This window comes from Loxodonta africana, chromosome 11 (genome assembly GCF_030014295.1).
Source record: "Loxodonta africana isolate mLoxAfr1 chromosome 11, mLoxAfr1.hap2, whole genome shotgun sequence".
Classification (NCBI taxonomy): domain Eukaryota; kingdom Metazoa; phylum Chordata; class Mammalia; order Proboscidea; family Elephantidae; genus Loxodonta; species Loxodonta africana.
The window spans coordinates 45,451,636-45,468,277 of record NC_087352.1 but is presented as its reverse complement, the minus strand read 5'-3'; the positions used below and the strand labels follow the sequence as shown (position 1 = coordinate 45,468,277).

Here is a 16,642-nt window from a genome sequence, read left to right as displayed (position 1 = left end):
GCAGTGGAAGCAGAAGGATTTGGCAGTCACTGTTCTGCCTGCCTCCACCCTTGGCTGGAGTCACACTTGATCCTGGCTCCCCTCTTGATGTTGATGTCAAAAAAATCGAGAGTTTCTGGTTCCCTGGTTATTACGGGACTCCAGAAGACTCTCTTGTAAACTGGTTCATCGCTTTAAGCATGTTTCCTTTTTTCTCTAATCTCCCAAGTCATACTATACCAGGAAGTAGTGATTCTTAGAATACATATCCTCAGTAATTCTTTGATTCAAAGTAAGTTATCTCGCTAGAGTGCGATCTCTTCGATGGCAGGTACCTTGTTTATTTATCTTTGTGTTCTCGTTGATATGGTTAGCAAATACTGGACAGAAAAGAATACGAGGTGTCGTGGATCTTTCTGCAAAGTCAGATCCACCTTTTTTGACCCTTTGCCTTTGGGATGACTTTTTCACTCAAAAGTTGGGTTTCCTATTGCAGAAGTTTTGTTCTGTTTAAGTAAATTTCTTTCTATTTCCATACATTACTTTCAGTGGTTTCCAAAATTACAGGAAATCCAAGGAGCAGGGCAGGCACCTTTTGCCTGCTGTTGATCTCATGGTCCTACCACCTAGCAGGCTTTTTTCTCTGCATAAATTAGGGAATTTACTTTTTTTTTTTTTCACCTTGTTATAATCATTTGATCCTTCTAGAATAATCATTTACATCCTTCATCACACATTTATACACGTTTCTTACGGCTTGAAAATGTGCTATTAATGATGTACCTTAGGATTCCCAGTATCCATACCTCTTGGGAGAAGTCTTAGATTTTCCAAAATTGATGGTGTGAGGTGGTTTAGCGTGCTGTATGAGGCCAAACGGAATTTACTAAGGTTAAATGTAGTCTAATTGATTATTTTTTGCTCTTTTTTTCTCCATACTTTTGACTAGTGTCAGAGACTTATATTGCCAAACTTTGAAGTAGTAAAAGAGCAAAGAGTGCATATTCTGTAGAGGTAAACCCTAAGCACATTCCCTCTTGGATATGGAATTTTCTCAGTAGGTATAACTTCTTTATTCAATATGTAGGATGATCTTTCTTTCAGAAGGATTTTCTTATTGCTGTCCCTTAAGACTGTAAAATGCGACAAAGAGCAGTGAAACAAAATTATAGTTTTTTTTTTTTTAAGATTACTAAATTATTTAATAATGGTCTTCACTTGGCAAGCTCTTAGTAATTTATCAAGACCAAGCTCAAATGTCACCTTTATAATGATTTTCCACACTCCCTGGCCTAACTAGTTTGTTCATTGTATGGCTTTCAAACCTCAATCATAGCCTTTAGCATTTTTGTATTTTATTTGTTGACAGTATCATTTTTCTCCTTTAGGTATTTGAGGGACATCTTTTATTCTCCACTTTGTACAGTCCCTGGCCTATTATTGAACACAATTGAATTGCATCTGCTATATTTTCTACTATGGTAGTATAATTAAAAGTGTCATTCCTTATTTCATAACTTATATTCATTTGATTTTAAAGAATTGCTTTATCTTTTCAGCCTATCTTGTTATGGCTTCATGTCACTGTAGTGAAAATTTCTTCTTAGTTAACAACTTTTTGTATTGAAAGAGTTATGTACGTTTTTATACCCCTCCCTCAAAAAAAAACCCAAAAAACAAAACTCATTGCTGTCGAGTGGATTCTGACTCAAAGTGACTCTAAAGGACAGAGTAGAACTGCCCCATAGGGTTTCCAGGGAGTGCCTGGTGGATTCAGACTGCCAATCTTTTGGTTAGCAGCAGTAGTTCTTAACCACTATGCCATCAGGGTTTCCACATTTTTATGGGTCCTTAAAATAATGTAAGTCCTGTGACCAAACATTACAAATTGATTTTAAGTGCAATTATATATTCATATGTACCTGTGCTTTTCTATTATCCTCATTTAGTTGGACATTTTTTATGTACTGGATTTTATACACACACAGTTAATGAAAAGTTTTTATATTTTTAAGTTAATATAAAGCAAACTAAATTTAAGGCACAAAGTTATAACATTTAAACGAGTAATAGGAGAAAAAAATCAAAATTATCCGTAATTTCACCACCCACTGTTAACGGTCTTTGCCTTTCCTGTTTTCTATGCACATATCTTAAGAAGGAAAAATTGGATTAAACTATTTTACATAGCTTTATAGTTAACCTGTGAACATTATGTAATTTTTAGTTACATAATGGTATTGCATTATCTAAATGTTCATAATTTATTCAACAAGCTTTTATTTTCAGATACTTAGATTTCCCAATGTTTTCCTACTCTAAACAAATTGGTGATGAGCCGATCTTTAGGCTTATGTAGAATTTTATTTCCGTAGGACAAATTATTAAAAACAGAATCGTTGGTTCAAAGGATTTTTTTTTTATTGTGCTTTAAGTGAAAGTTTACAGTTAAAGTTAGTTTCTCATATAAAAATTTATATACACATTGCTATGTGACCCTAGTTGTTCTCCCTATAATGTGACAGCACACTCTTCCTTTCCACTCCAGATTTCCCATGTCCATTCAGCCAGCTCCTGTCCCTTTCTGCCTTCTCATCTTGCCTCTGGATAGGAGCTGTCCGTTTAGTCTCATGTATCTACTTGAACTAAGAAGCACACTCTTCACCAGTATCATTTTATCTCTTATAGTCCAGTCTAATATTTGTCTGAAGACTTGGCTTTGGGAATGATTTTAGTTCTGGGCTAACGGAGGGACTGGGGGCCATGTCCTCTGGTGTCCCTCCAGTCTCAGTCAAACTATTAAGTCTGATCTTTTTACCAGAATTTGAGTTCTGTACCCCACTTTCCTCCTGCTCCATCAGGGATTTTTTGTTATGTTCCCTGTCAGGTGGTCATTGGTGGTAGCCGGGCACCATCTAGTTCTCCTGGTTGATGGTGTCTCTGGTTTATATGGCCGTTTCTGTCTCTTGGGCCCAAATTTTCCTTGTGTTTTTGGTGTTCTTCATTCTCACAAAGGATATTTTTTAAAAATTGAAATCTTTTGATAAATATAGACACATTGCCTTCTGAAAGACTTTAATAATTTTCATTTCTTTCATCATTTTATGAAAATGCCCTTCTGAAAGTGGTTCTTGTTTGATGCTTTGAAATAAACTTTTTTGATATTTCAGTGGTTTTAACTAAATGACTTTTCTAAAATTCCTTATCCTCCCTTACCTTCCTTGACTTCCAGTTACTAATCTTTGAGATCTTTCTGTCAGTCTCCTATTTTTAACTTTAAATAGCACAGCATAAAATGGACAAGAATAGCAATTTCAGAAGTGCGTTTCTTACAGAAACAAGCATCCAAAGCTTTTTATTTCTTTTATTTCCTCAGTTCTAAGACAGATATTTTTCTACTTTATAAAAAAAAAATAGCATCTCTGAAATTGGGATGTGGCTTATAATCCATGATAACATCATAGTTTATATAGCAACATTTTTTTTTCCTCAGTGGTGGTCATGGATTGAATTGTGTCCCCCCAAAATATCTGTCAGCTTTGCTAGGTCCTGATTGCCAGTATTGTATGATTGTCTACGATTTTGTCATCTGATGTGATTTCCCTATGTGTTGTAAATCCTATCACTATTATGTTAATGGAATGCATTAGTGGCAGCTATATTCATGAAATCTACAAGATTAGGTGGTGTCTTAAGCCAGTCTCTTTTGAGATATGAAAGAGAAAAGTGAGCAGAGAGACATGGGGACCTTATACCACCAAGAAAGCAACACCAGGAGCATGTTCTTCAGACTTGAGGTTCCTGTATGGAGAAACTCCTAGACCAAGGGAAGATTAATGGCAAGAACCTTCCTCCAGAGCTGGCAGAGAGAGAAAGCCTTCCCCAGGAGCTGATGCCCTGAATTTGGACTTGTAGCCTACTAGACTGTGAGAGAATAAATTTCTCTTTGTTAACGCCATCCACTTGTAGTATTTCTGTTACAGCAGCACTAGATAGCTAAGGCAGTGATACATAAAATAATAATGTAAGTTGTAATTGATGGTGTCTTAGGTTGGATGCTCTTTAGGTTGATGCTTTCTGCAGTGAAGATTTGAATAGAGGTTTGTTACAGGTGTATTGTAGAAAGATTCTTCTTAGCAATATAAGTAAAATATCCTTTTTTTAAAAAAGCATCATTATGGTCATAATAACATACTTCTACGGGTGAATTGTGCTACTGGCTATTGGAAATTCAAAAATTTCTTGTTTCAAACAATATAATAATACTAAAAACTATTATTTATGTATCTTTTCCCCCCTCAAACTATAGTATTTTAATAGGAAAAGAGAAAAGTATGGCGGTAACAGTGGTAACAGTGATGAAGTGGACTTTTTACACATATTCTCCTTTAATTGTCATAATACCTTATATTGCAGGTGATTGTTATCATCCTTGTAAAGTGGCAACAGTAAGGTTTAAAGAGTTTGTATATAACTTGCCCAAGGTCATAAAAGATAAGAAGCAGTAGGGCCAGTATCCAAAGTCAGATTTGTCTGACTCAAAACCTCTTGATCTCTTCATGATGTTTGTTGCTTCTTCAAAATGTCAACAGTGATAGAAAAATTGCATTGATTAAGGGTAGGATTACACAGCCAGTTATTGTAATTGCTGTCAATAAGTTGTATACCTGTAAAAAGTTGAATTGGCAAAAGTTGTGTGATAGATAACTTACAACAATGACAAAAACAAAAAAAAAAAAAGTGTAACTGCTGAGGCTGGTTGTGTACAACCAAACACCTCATGGGATTTGGTTCGTTTGTTTGGAGGTTTACAGTCATGGTGTCGTGGGACATTCCAGTTAATTGACCCAGTAATGTGATTAGTGCCCCTGTTCTACCTACAAGTTCATTGCCTAGTGCCTGGGGTCTTAAAAGCTTGCAAACAGCTATCAAAGACATAACAATTGATCTCTACTCACCTGAGGAAAAAGGAGAGTCACGAACAGAATATGGAATATGTGGCTAATTAATTGCCCCTATGAACAACCACCTCCTTTGCCATGAGACCAGAGGAACTGGGTGGTACTTGGCTGCCATTACTGAACATTTTGATCAAAGATTCCATAGAAGAATACCGACCAAAGAGGGAAAATGCAGGACAGAATTTCAAAGTCTCATGAACTCCAGACTTACTGGAACCATGGAGTGTGGATAAACCCCTGAAACTATTGCCCTGAGATAATCTTTAAACCTTAAACTGAAAATGTCCCCTGAAATCTTCTTAAAAGGAAACAGTGGCTTAGTTTAACTAGTAAAAAAGGTCTGCCTTGAGCATTATGCTCTTTTAAGAACTGCCTGTCTATATGGGATCAAATTGACAACTGCAGCTTAGATAGGAACCTTAGGAGGCAGTGAGTTTAAGTTAATGGGGAGGAGCAACTCAGAAAAAGTTGGTGACAATGGTTGTACAATGTAAAGAATGTAGTCAGTATCATTAAATTGTACATGTAGAAACTGTTGAATTGGTGTCATAATGTATTTTTTTAGCAGTGCATATTGGCTGTTATTAGATCATCTTTTTAGAGGTGCTTGCCATTCAGCTCAAAATAAGAAATGCTACTTTTATAAGTCTGGGGTATCCTGCTGTACTTGATCTAAACAAGTGATTCATTCTAATTGGATAGTGTTCTCTACTATTTGATAATTTACCTTGATAACAGAGCAGTTAGCATTTGTAAATAATATTTGACTGGTACTGTAGGTTTTTTCCATTATCTTTTAGGTAAAACTTAAATACAATAAAATGTACCCATTTTAAGTGTACAGTTTGATTCGTTTTGACAAACATATTCAAGCATTTAACCAAGGACCACAATTAAAATATAGAACATTTTCATCATCTGCAGAATTCCCTCATGCTCCTTTGCCCTCCGAACTCCCTATCCCATCCCTAGAAAACCATGATCATACGTACAGAACAGGGTTTCTTAACCTAGACACTACTGACATCTTGGGCCGGATAATTTTGTGTTGTGGGGTCTGTCCTATGCATTGTAGGATGCTCAGCAGCATCCCTGGCGTCTACCCACCAAATGCCAGTAACACTCCCTCCCAATTGTGACAACTGAAAATGTTTCCTGACATTGCTAAATGTCCTTTGCAAAACAAATTCTTTTATTTCATTGAATTTATGACACATTTTTTCCCACTTCATAACACTTCATAAAATCATTATAACATTTTATAACATTGGCATTTGCATTGCCAATTGTAAAATTTCCCCTGGATGAGAAACAGTATATTTAAGTTTTGCTTGTTCTAAAATTTCATATATATGGAATCATAGAGCATAGATCTATAGCTCTATCTGTGTCTATCTATATATAGCTGTATATTGTATCTAGCTTCTTTTGCTCAGCATAATATTTATGAAATTTATCCATGTTTTTGTGTGTATTAGTATTTCATTCCTTTTTATTGCTGAATATTCACCAAACATACCGTAACTGGTTTATCCATTCGCCTGTTGTTAGATATTTGTGTTATTTTCAGCTTTGGGCTGTTCTGAATAAAGCTGCCATAAACATGCTTGTACAGATCTTTACATGGACACATGTTTTTGTTTCTTTTGGATAGTACCTAGAAGTAGAATATTTGGATCATGTAGTTAGAGTATTTTTAAGTTTAAAAGAAACTGCCAAACTGTTTTCCAAAGTGATTATGTCATTTAAAAGTCCCACCAGCAATATATGAGCTTTCTAATTGCTTCACATTCCCCATTTGATCTTTTCAGTCACTTTAATTCATTCTAGTGAAGGTTTGGAGCTCTGGTGGCACAGTGGTTAAGCGCTGGGCTGCTAACCAAAAGGTCAGTAGTTTGAATCCATCAGCAGCTCCTTGGAAACCCTATGAGGCAGTTCTACTGTCTCCTGTAGGGTCACTATGAGTCGGAATCGACTTGACGGCAACAGGTTTGGTTGGTTTTTATTGAGGGTATAGGGTCGCTATGAGTCAGAATCGACTGACAGCACTGGGTTTGGTTTGGATTTGGTTTTATAGTGACATCTAGTTGTGGATTTAATTTTCATTTCTCTGATGACAAATGATGTTGAGCTTCTTTTTCCTCTGTTTATTGGTTATTGGAGATCCTTTGTTAAATGCCTGTTCAGTTGTTTTACCCATTTTTTAAGTTTTTTTTTTTTTTGGTCTCATTTATTGTAAGAATTTTTTAAAATGTAGCCTAGATCCAAATTCCTTACCAAATATATAAAAAAATATATATGTTTTGCTAATATCTTCTCTCAGTCTGTGGTTTGCCTTTTCTTTTTTTTAATAGTGTTTTTTGAACTAAATAAATAAACCATTTGCAGTCAAGTTGATTCTGACTCATAGCGACCCTGTGGAACAGAGTAGAACTGTCCCATAGAGTTTCCGAGGAGCAGCTGGTGCATTTGAACTGATGATCTTTTGGTTAGCAGCCAAACTCGTAACCACTGTGCCACCGGGGCTTGTTTTTAATTTCATGAAGTCTGTTTTATCAGTTGTTTTCCAATGATATGTGCTATTTGTTCCCATCACAAGAACCTACCCCAAGACTCTAAAGATTTTCTCCAGTATTTTTTTCTGGAAGTTTTCTAGTTTTTGCTTTTACATTTAGGTCTGTGATGGCAGGAACTATATTTTAATGGGGGCATTATTTTTTTTTTTTTAAAAGAGGAACTTTCTTTAAAGTTGGGCCAGATATTTGTAGCACAAATTTTAATGTAGTTTACATACAAATGCTTTCTATGTGTCAAAATATCAGTGCCTATAAATGTCTTAATCAAGTCAGAAAATAGATAAATGCTAAAAACTTCTGTAAAACTGTGGATAGTACCATGTTCTGAACATTTTGACTTAAGCCGATCTGATCATACAAGCTATATTTTAGGAATTCTGAAAACAAATCTTTCTTTAGGGTTGGACTACTGTCCATCCTTAAAGGACTTCTGTATTCAATTCTAGCATGACCGCTGTTGTTAATTGGTGTGTGATTTTATAATAAAGACTCAGTAAACACTTTCAGTTGATTATGTTGTTATTAGTAGGTGCTGTCAAATCGGTTCCGACTCCTAGTGACCCTACGTAAAACAGAATGAAACACTGCCCTGTCCTTTGCCATCCTCACAATCATTTGGATGGCAAAAAAACTTCGATCTTTTCTCTGTTTATCATGATATCGCTTATTGGTTCAGTTGTGAGATTTTTGTTTTCTTTATGTTCAGGTGTAATCCATACTGAAGACTGTAGTTGGTCGATTATAAACCAAAAAACCAAACCCAGTGCCGTCGAGTCGATTCTGACTCACAGTGACCCTATAGGACAGAGTAGAGCTGCCCCATAGTTTCCAAGGAGCACCTGGCAGATTCAAACTGCCGACCCTTTGGTTAGCAGCTATAGCACTTAACCACTGCGCCACCAGGGTTTCCTGGTAGATGGTGTAAAAATTGACTAGAGTGAAGTATCTAAAATTATTTTTCATTGTTTTTGTATGTATTTTGATTGGTATGTGCCTGATTTGAAAATAGACTATTTCAGAATAATAAATGTATACTCTAAAAGCAGTATCCTTTATTTAGTGATGTTTAAAAAAAATTTTTTTTTTTTTTAAGACTTACTTATATATCTAAAAACCTATTGACTATTTAAGGCTAATACTATAGTATAGAAGTGCTTCTAACACACTCAGTCTTTATACTGTGTTTAATCCTTTCCTTTCTTGACTAGAAGATTAATCCATATTTACAAAACATATGAATATTGCAAGGTTACATAGCTTTATAAATTTGATGTTTTCAAGAGAAGAATCTCCTAACTGAATATGAACTGATTATATCCTGTATATCTATTACTTACTTGCTGGATATACATATTACTTAAATATTCCTCCCTCCCCCATATTTTTGCTAGTCGATCCAGACAGCTTTCATTTAGTCGTTGTTTTACTTTGCAGTTACATTGCAAGATAGAAATTGTGGCAATGACATTGGCACCAAGTAGGTTGCAGTAATTTAACCAGAGGGATGCTAGTTCTAATTGAAGCTTTAGGGTTCTAATAAAAGTTCGACATCATCCTAGTTCTTAGGATGAGCCCAGTTCTTTGCAGGGTATAGATAGTAGGTGGTCAAATAGGATGACTTATGCCTTCGTTTATTCTGTATTTCCCATGTTTTCAAATTTTATAAAGGAGGCGGTCATTCATGATGGCATATAGTAATTTCAATTGTCCACCTATAGTAGTTTTCTTCCTTTTTATAATCTTCTATCTCATGATCTTGCCTGTTTTTTCTCAGAACTCTTTGAGGGTACATATCTCACTATGCCCAGTGTTGTTTTCTTAGTATCTTAGTCTCATCAATGCAAAGGTGACATAATTGCTTTCTTCCAAAGTTCCCATCTCTTCCACTTTACAAATTAGTTCCTGTCTGTTGGGTTGGAGTTGGACTTAGTGCTTTCTCTACTCCTGAGAGAGAGAGAGAGAGAGAGAGAAAAACAACTGGAACATATTTTACCTGAATGAGATTTTTCACCATTGTCTATAAAAAAAAAAAAAAAAGACATTCCTAAATATATCTATTACGTAACTGTCATTTTTCTTGCCTATACCTTTCCAGTTTCAAAATTATTAATTCTTGTGGAAATGTAGTCAGATATTTTCATTGCCTAGCAGAGTGACTTGAATATAATTGACATTCGCTATTTATGTGTTGATTGATTGATTAAACTGTGTGATCAGTTAAGGATTGTACGGATCCCCCAAAAGTTTAATGTACATCCTTGAACTTATACCTTTGAGAGAGAGGCAGGACTAACACATGAAAAAACTATAGAATATTCTCTGTGGTACAGATAATAATGTAAATACTCAGATAAAGAAAAACGTTGTTGATTGTGATAAAGAAATAACCACTAAGGAGAAAGTAAAATTTAAGGTTGACCCTCAAAGGTGGGTGAAATTTTGAATAAATTGTAACTTTATTATTTGGCCATATTTAAACTCTTTAACCTGAGTGAGTAAAGGAAAATGAAAAATGAAGTTGTTTTAAAGAAAAGATAATATTTACTCTACATTTTGCCTTGTTTCAAACATCATCTGGGAATGTAAAGCTATCTACTTATTATCTCACTCACCACTTAATAAGGTGGTTCTATTTCAGTCATTGTAAAAATGCATTGTCTTAGTTATCTACTGCCGCTATGACAAATACCACAAGTAGATGGCTTTAACAAAGAGAAATTTGTTTTCTCACAGTTAAAGAGGCTATGAGTCCAAATTCAGGCTTTCTCTCTCTGTTGGCTCTTCTGAGCTTCTGCCACTGGGCAATCTTGACGTAGCTTGGTGTCTGTCTTCTCCCATCTCTGCTACTTAGCTTGCTTGTTTGATCTCTTTTATATCTCAAAAGAGATTGACTCAAGATACATACTAGTCCTGCCTCATTAACATAAAAAACATAACCAAATCCTCATTAATATAACCTAATCCTCTGTCATTAATATAACAAATATAACCCATTCAAAATCCTCTGTCATTAATATAACAAATATAACCCATTCACAAAAGGGATTATAACCACAGGCAGAAATTAGGATTTACAACACATCACAGAATGGAGAATTATTGCATCAGGTCACAAAATGGAGGACAACCACCCAATACTGGAAATCATGGCCTAGCCAAGTTGACACATATTTTGGGGGGACACAATTCAATCCATAAAATGCAGTATGACATTTCCAGCTGTTATGGTACTCTAAAAGGAAGAAAGACAGAGGTGTTAATCTGGGAAACTGTACCTCATTTCTGTCAAAAATTAAAATTGTACTTCCTTTTTTTTAAAAAAACAAGAAAGGTAGGGATGATCTCCAGAATTTTTTTTTTTTTAAAAAACCTTGGTTGGAAAATCTTCCAGAAATGGTATAATTTTAATTTTGTCTGATGTTTTTAGGTCAAAAACTAAATCTGGTTAATTTGTTAATCAAATAAAAACAAATTAACCAGGTTTAGTTTTTGTTTAATAAAAACTAAACTTATTTTTTAATATATTTTATATAATAAAAATCAAAAATTTTTTTATTATATATTTTTTATATGGCTTTTTAACTATCGCTTCTTCCTGTGGGTTAATGATTAACAACTGAAAAAGAATATTTACCTTAGTCCAAAAATACAGTCTACTTAAACCTGAATAACAAATACCAGTTAAGAAAAGTCTTAACATTAAGTTTATTTTTCTCTCACAAGTAGTTTTTATTGACTTTTACCTATAAATACTGTGAGATTTGATGATAAAGTAGGGTTTTAAAACTACTAAAAGCATACTCGTGAATATTTTAAGTCAATAGGGTTTTGCTATTTGGCCATATATTTTTCTTTTAATAATTTTTTGTTGTTACGAATATACACAGCAAAAAATGTACCAATTCAAGTTTCTACATGTACAGTTCAGAGACATTGATTACATTCTTTGAATTGTGCAGCTATTCTCATCCTCCCTTTCTGAGTTATTCTTCCCCCATGAAAATACACTCAGTATCCCCTAAGTTTCCTACCTAGGCTCCTGTCTGATCTTTCGAGTTGCTGTTGTTGGTTTGATCCCATATAGATTGATCTTTAAAGAGCATAATGCCCAAGGCAGACATTCTTTAAGTTACGTTAAGCTATTGTTTGGTTTTAAGAAAACTTCAGGGGATATATTTGGCTTAAGGTTTAAAGATTATCATAGTCCAGTAGTGTTAGGGTTCATCTAGCCTCCATGGCTCCAGAAAGTCTAGAGTCTATGGGAATTTGAAATTCTGTTCTGCATTTTCCCCCTTTTGATCAAAGATTCATCCAAAGAATCTTTGATCAAAATATTCAGTAATGGTACCCGGGTACCATTCTGTTTTGATCTCACGGCAAAGGCAGTTGTTCATTGAGGCATTTGGCCACACATTCCATATTTGGCCATACTTTGAACTCAGTGGCTCTTTTATTGATTGAGATTTTTGGGATTTGCTTTCATTTGAGGTTGATCTGCTTCAACTCTCTTATACTATTTGTTTCAATATCACAGTTAAGTTTTGATGTGGTTGCTGGCCCCTTTTCACTGGAGCATGGGACACTTCAGCCTTCTCCGACCCCACTTACACATGTAATTTATACCATCTCACAAAATCTATGAAGGAGCCCTGGTATCACAGAGGTTAAGCACTCTGCTGCTAACCGAAAGATGAATGGTTTGAACCTACCAGCCACCCAACAGGAGGAACATGTAATGGTCTGCTTCCGTAAAGATTACAGCCTTGGAAACCCTGTGGGGCATTTCTACTCTGTCCTGTAAGGCTGCTATGAGTTGGAATTGATTCTGTGGCAGTGGGTTTGGATTTTTGGTAATAGAGTCTACCCAGGAAAATCTGAAAAAGTTGAGTGTAAATTGGGCAATTTGCTTTAAAAATAGATTCTGAGACACGAATACCATTACAATTGAAAACAGCAATAATATTTGCTAATATTTAACAAATGATAACAGAGGGATCAAGGAGGATGTCCTAGAACTGATATGTTTGAATTTTAGCAAGATACATGAGAGCTCTCTCACACTGGTATGAACAAAATAGAGAAATACACGCTTGATTAGATAGAGTAGTTGTAGAAAGATGTGTAACTGATAAAAGGACAGCAGGTCTGTATCAGATATAGTACAGTGGGGTGCTGGACTTGTGGTGCCAATGTCTGATCTTCAGTTGTCCTTCTGCCATTTACTAGCTCTCTCACCTTGGATAAATCACTTAAACTCTTTGAACCTTTGTTTCTTATTCTGTGTAATAGGAGAGTAATCATTTCGTCTGCTATTGTTGATTTCCAACTCACAGCAATTCCATGTGACAGAGTAGAACTGCCTCATAGGGTTTTCTAGGCTGTAATCTTTATGGGAATAGATTGCCAGGACTTCCTCCCATGGAGCAGCAGAGTGGGTCCAGATGCCAGCCTTTTGGCTAGCAGCTGAACACTTAACCATTGTGTCCAGGGCTTCTTGTTCACTCTCAGTCATAGGGTTTTTAATGAACTTCACATTTGCAGTATGTATATGAAAGGACTTCAAAAACTCATTTTATAATTATTTCTTTCCTTTATGAGAAAAAAATGTTATATTGAAGGAAGCCTAGATAGATTTACTGATGATGAATGGTTGAGAAAGATAGGTAATTTCTCATAGTACTAATTAGTACATCCATTCTCACCCTCCTTTTCTGAGTTGTTCTCCCCCATTAACATAATGAACTCATTACCCCTAACGTTCCTATCTAATCTTTTGAATTGCTATTTCGCTTTGATCCCATATAGATAGGTCTTAAAAGAACATAATGCTCAAGGCAGACCTTTTTTTACTGGTTAAGCTAAGCTATTGTTTGGTTTTAAGAAGACTTAAGGGGATATTTTTGGTTTAAAGGATATCTCAGGGCGATAGATTCAGTTATGTTTGATATTCTATTTATGCCATATATTAGGACCCCTAGCATTTTCCCTGTGTTTACATTTAGGTCTTTGATCCATTTTGAGTTAGTTTTTGTATATAGTGTGAGGTATGGGTCTTGTTTCATTTTTCTGCAAATGGATATCCAGTTTTGCCAGCACTGTTTGTTAGAGACTTGCTCATTTAATGGGCCTTGACCCTTTGTTGATGATCAGCTTTCCATAGGTGGATGGATTTACTTCTAGGTTCTCAGTTCTGTTCCAGTGGTCTATGTGTCAGTCGTTATTCCAGTACCAGACTGTTTTGACCACGTACCTGGTTCTGAGATCAGGGAATGTGAGGCCTCCTACTTTGTTGTTCTTCAGTAATGCTTTGCTTATCTGGTGCCGCTTTCCTTTCCATGTGAAGTTGGTGGTTAGTTTTTCCATCTTATTAAAGAATGTTGTTGGAATTTGTATTGGGATTGCGTTATATTTGTAGATCACTTCGACGGTTTTATTTTTTTCGGGGGGTAGTATTGACATTTTCACAATGTTAAATCTTCCTATCCATAAGCTTGGTATGTTTTTCCATTTATGTAGGTCTCCTCTGGCTTTTTGCAGTAGCCTTTTGTGGTTTTCTTTGTATAGATCTTTTACATCTCTAGTTAGATGTATTCCTAAGTATTTTATCTTTGGGGAGATTATTGTAAATGGTATTGTTTTCCTGATTTCCTTTTTGGAGTTCTCTTAGTTAGTGTAGAGAAATCCAATTGATTTTTGTATGTTGATCTTGTTACCCTGCCACTTTGCTGAATCTTTCTGTTAGTTCCACTACCTTTCTTGTGAAATCTCTGAGATTTTCTATGTATATGATCATATCATCTGCAAATAGGGATATTTTACTTCTTCCTTATCATTTTGTATGCCCTTTATTTCCCTTTTTGCCTTGTTACTCTAGTAAGGACTTCCAGTACAATTTTGAATAAAGGGCGTCCTTGTCTGGTTCACATTCTCAAAGAGAATGCCTTCAGTCTGTTGGTTTTGTGTATATGCCCTTAATTAAGTTGAGGATTTTCACTTCTATTCCTATTTTATTGAGAGTTTTTATCAGGAATGGGTGTTGGACTTTGTCAAATACCTTTTCTGCATCTATTGAGACGATCATGTTGTGATTCTTGTTCTTTTATTTATGCGGTAGATTACGTTGATTGATTTTCTAATGTTGGACCATCCTTGTATACTTGGATAAATCCCACATGGTCTTGATGTATTATTTTTTTGATATGGCGCTGTATTCTATTGCCTGGAATTTTGCTAAGAATTTTTGTATCTGTGTTCATGAGGAATACTGGTATATAATTTCCTTCTTTAGTGTTGTATTTGCCTGGCTTTGGTATCAAGGTTATGCTGGATTTATAGAATGAATTCAGTATTCCTTCCTTTTCTATGTTCCAAAATAGTTTTAGTAGTATTGATGTCAACTCTTCTCTGATCGTTTGGTAGAATTCTGCAGCGAAGCAGTCTGGGCCTGGCTTTTGTTGTTGTTGGGAGTTTTTTTTTTCAAATGACCTGTTCAGTTTCTTCTTGTTATGGGTCTGTTCAGATTTTGTACCTCAGTTTGTGTTAGTTTGGGTAGGTAGTGTGTTTCTAGAAATTCGTCCATTTTTTCTCTATTTTCAAGTATAATTTTTCATAATATTCTGTTATGATCCTTTTTGTTTCAGTTGGTTCTGTTGTAATGTCACCCATCTCATTTCTTATTTGGGTTATTTGCATCTTCTTTTTTTGGTCAATTTACTTGTCAGTGGTTTGTTGATTTCATTGATCTTTTCAAAGAACCAACTTCTAGTCTTGTTGATTCTTCTGGTTGTTTTTCTGTTTTCTGCTTCATTTACTTCTGCTCTAATCTTTATTATTTCCTTTCTTCTGACAGTTATGGGCTTCTTTTGGTGCTTTTTTCTTTTTGTTCTAGTTGTTGGATTAATGTATTGATTTTGGCCCTTTTTTTTCATTGTTTCTTTTTAAAAATTGAAATGTAAATGAAAATATTAACAGTTGTTTACATTGGGTGGTGGTTACTTGAGTGTCATCCTTTGTTCTTTTATTTTTTAAAAACAAAACAATATGTGCTGTTGATTTTTCAAAAATCTACGTATACTTAATTCTGGAAAAACAAGGAATTGATTCTGTCAGTAGATAAGCTGGTACAGTTTAAAAAAAAAAAAGTACAGTTTACCTACTCTTAATCCTCAATTTATTTGTTCTTAATTCTTAATCTGTTGCCCCTTGTAACCTTCTCGATGATCAGTTTTGTTGGGAAGGAAAATTTTCAGAATCAGTTAATAACTCTTAGTATAATACTGACACAGACCCCTTTTAGCATATACTTAGAATGTTTCAAGGATAAAAAAGTCTGCTAGCCTATTTCCTTTCATCTTTATTTTCTAATAACAATCCTCATGTGTTACTGAAAGTAATCTTGAAGGTTTTGACTTTTTTTGTTTTACAGAAATTTACCAAAAACAAATTTATTGGGATATAAAAGGGAACATTACACCTTGCTACATTACTGAAGATTTTGCTAAATTTTATGACAAAAAATATATAATGGGGGTATTTATACTTATCACTAAACTATTTGACATTATTTTAAAAAATTATATTAGTGTGTGTTATGGATGGAATTGTGTCCTTCAAAAATATGCGTCAACTTGGTTAGACCATGATTCCCAGTGTTGTGTGATTGTCCTCCATTTCATGATTGATGTGATTTTTCTTATGTGTTGTAAATCCCAGCTGTATGATGTTAATGAGTTGGGATAGGTGGCAGTTATGTTAATGAGGCAGGACTCAATCTACAAGATTGGATTGTGTCTTGAGCCAATCTCTTTTGAGATATAAAAGAGAGAAGTGAGCGGAGACGGGGTGGGAACGTCACACCACGAAGAAAGCAGTGGTGGGAGCAGAGCGTATCCTTTGGACCCAGGGTTCCTGCTCAGAGAAGCTTCTAGTCCAGGAGAAGATGGATGAGAAGGCTGATAGAGAAAGCCTTCCTCTGGAGCTGACACCCTGGATTTAGACTTCTAGCCTACTTTACTGTGAGGAAATAAGTTTCTCTTTGTTAAAGACATCCATTTGTGGTATTTCTATTATAGCAGTACTAGATAACTAAGACAATGTGGAAAAAATGATAACTTTTTTTCTCATCAG

General features: G+C 35.1%; 1 protein-coding gene across 6 annotated transcripts in view; it reads left to right on the top strand.

Annotated features, from left to right (window-relative positions):
* RELCH (RAB11 binding and LisH domain, coiled-coil and HEAT repeat containing) overlaps positions 1–16,642 on the top strand; it is a 144,866-nt gene that overhangs the window by 819 nt on the left and 127,405 nt on the right. The window lies entirely within an intron of this gene.